Consider the following 2,110-nt stretch of genomic DNA (forward strand, 5'->3'; position numbering starts at 1 on the left):
TAGAGACACATCTGTTGGAGAGCCCTGGGTCCCTGAGCTGTAAGACTACATTGAGCTGGAGCCCCCCTCCCCCCGAGGCACCAGGGCAACCCAACTCCACATCAGACCCATGGGATGGGAGAGCAGAGAATGCGCGAAGCTGGGGGCAATTCCCCAGCTGCCGTGACGTCAGCTCCCCCTTCCTTCAGTTGGATTCCTGTACCATCAAACAAATCCCTCTGTACTCGAGCTGAGTAGGTTTTTGTTTCTTGCCACCGCGCCATCCTGACTAAGACACCTTTCAACACAGCTGCCGGATTGTCCTTGCCGCCCACTTTTTCATTCTTTTCCTCCACCGGAATCTGTTTGCCCATTTGTTTCTGTTGCTACAGTCACACCGCACACACAGAGCCTTATTTTTCACTTGAACAAATGCTGCCTGGCCGGGTCCCAAAGTGAGCAAGCAGCAACCTCATGACTTCATCACACAACAGGTGAGCCAGTCCGTGCCAGAATTTACACCAACTTGTCTCGGACCTGTTTGGTCTCGTTGCCAGCTAGAGGTCCCTAACTGCAGACCGGACAGCTTGCATTAATGTGTGGACTATCTCGAAGTTCACAGCGCCCGTGGCCCCGGGGGCAGCAGCGGGGGGCACTCAGCTAACTGCTAGGGCAGTCGCACGGAGGAAGAGGGGCCGGGCTAAAACGGGTTCGAGTGAACATTCTTCATCTCCAATCACTTAGAACTTCAGCAGTGAGATTAATGGTTTCCATGGCAACTGATAAGCCCCAGAGCCTCCAGAAGTCTGGAGTTTTCTCAAAACTCCTCAGGACAAGTGGACCCTGGAAAATGCTAAAATCTGCCGGGGGGGGGGGCGGCAAATGTCTCCCTTTGGCTTGGGTCAAAAATAAACTTTTCTCCTGCCCATTTTGTGACTTTTTGTAGGACAGTCTCTCCTGAGGAAGAAATCCACTTCTTTCTCTTGGTGGTTTTCTGATTCCACACTTTTCTGTTGTTCCTAAAGGTAAGAAGTTCCTACAGCTTTTCTGGAATTTTTCTGTCGAGCATTGCCGTTTGGGGATATGGATAAAGGCCATTTCGATTGATTTCATTTGTTTCTGCTCCTCTCTCTCTCTCTCTCTCTCGCTCGCTCGCTGCCTTCCCTCCCCCTCCTCCTCCCCTCATCTCTTTCAGATAAAACATCAGATATCACACGGTTTGTGGATTTGAATGCATCCTTTTAGGAATACTTCCCTGTGAAAGGGACACACTCTGGCAGGCATTCAGTCCTAACAAATGGCAGGTACTTTTCCCCTTTGGACAATATGCCCAGCTCTGAGAGCCATGGGTCATGTTACCAGGTGACATCCACAGCAGCAACTTCCCTGTGGCCTGTTCTCTGAGGGACCACTGTGTGAAATAAAGGCTGCCAGGCCACATGAGAAGGGGTAAAAACATGCCCTCTTTGTTTGTTTTCTTGTTTTGTTTCTTGGTTGATTCACAGAAGTGGTGATGACCAAATGTACCGGAGAGCTGCTATGGCACATGTTCTCGTGAATGTGAATAAGAAATAAAGCAATAATTCTGGGAACGTGGTTTGTATTACGACTATTGTGCTTGCCTTCACGTGATCGCCACCGGGCATGGCACGACTCGAGGAGGAGAAGAAGCTGGCCGGGGTGGGGGAGTAGGTCCCAGGCACACTTGGTTTGAGTGGCCCAATGCCCAGGCGCTGGTAGCCATGAGCTGTGCTAGGATTCCTTGTCCTGGTTTGTGAATCCATAGATTTTATGTTCAATCTTATATGCCATCTAGCCTTTCCTCTGTGATATTTAGGGTTGCTTTTGTCGGTCTTGGTTAAATAGTTCGGAGTTTTAAGTTTTCAATAACGAAAGATATTTTTGAAATGCCTTTATTACAGAAACTCCTGCAAGAAAAATAATTTAGTTATGGTGAGTAAGACAGCTTCTAGCTTTTTTTTTAACCATCAAAACAATTCTTTTTTAATTTTGTTTTTGATGACCTGAGGCTTCTTAGGAATGCCGCTATAGCTTTGTTGCAAAATAGAGTGTACCATGAAATCTCAGTTAACCAGATGTCATTTTCTTTTTAAGCAAGCGTTCAATGTAC

The 2,110-nt window shown here is 47.7% G+C and overlaps 1 long non-coding RNA gene across 1 annotated transcript; it reads left to right on the forward strand.

Annotated features, from left to right (window-relative positions):
• Positions 1–339: 339 nt before the first annotated feature.
• On the forward strand, positions 340–1,561 carry LOC141370124 (uncharacterized). Its single transcript, XR_012373884.1, has 3 exons — positions 340–473; positions 926–1,004; positions 1,175–1,561. It is a non-coding gene; the product is annotated as an uncharacterized lncRNA (long non-coding RNA).
• The last annotated feature ends 549 nt before the right edge of the window (positions 1,562–2,110 follow it).

The sequence above is a fragment of the Callorhinus ursinus genome, unplaced genomic scaffold, assembly GCF_003265705.2.
Source record: "Callorhinus ursinus isolate GAN/ISIS: 27379988/994484 unplaced genomic scaffold, GSC_fseal_2.0 scaffold26, whole genome shotgun sequence".
Taxonomy (NCBI): Eukaryota; Metazoa; Chordata; class Mammalia; order Carnivora; family Otariidae; genus Callorhinus; species Callorhinus ursinus.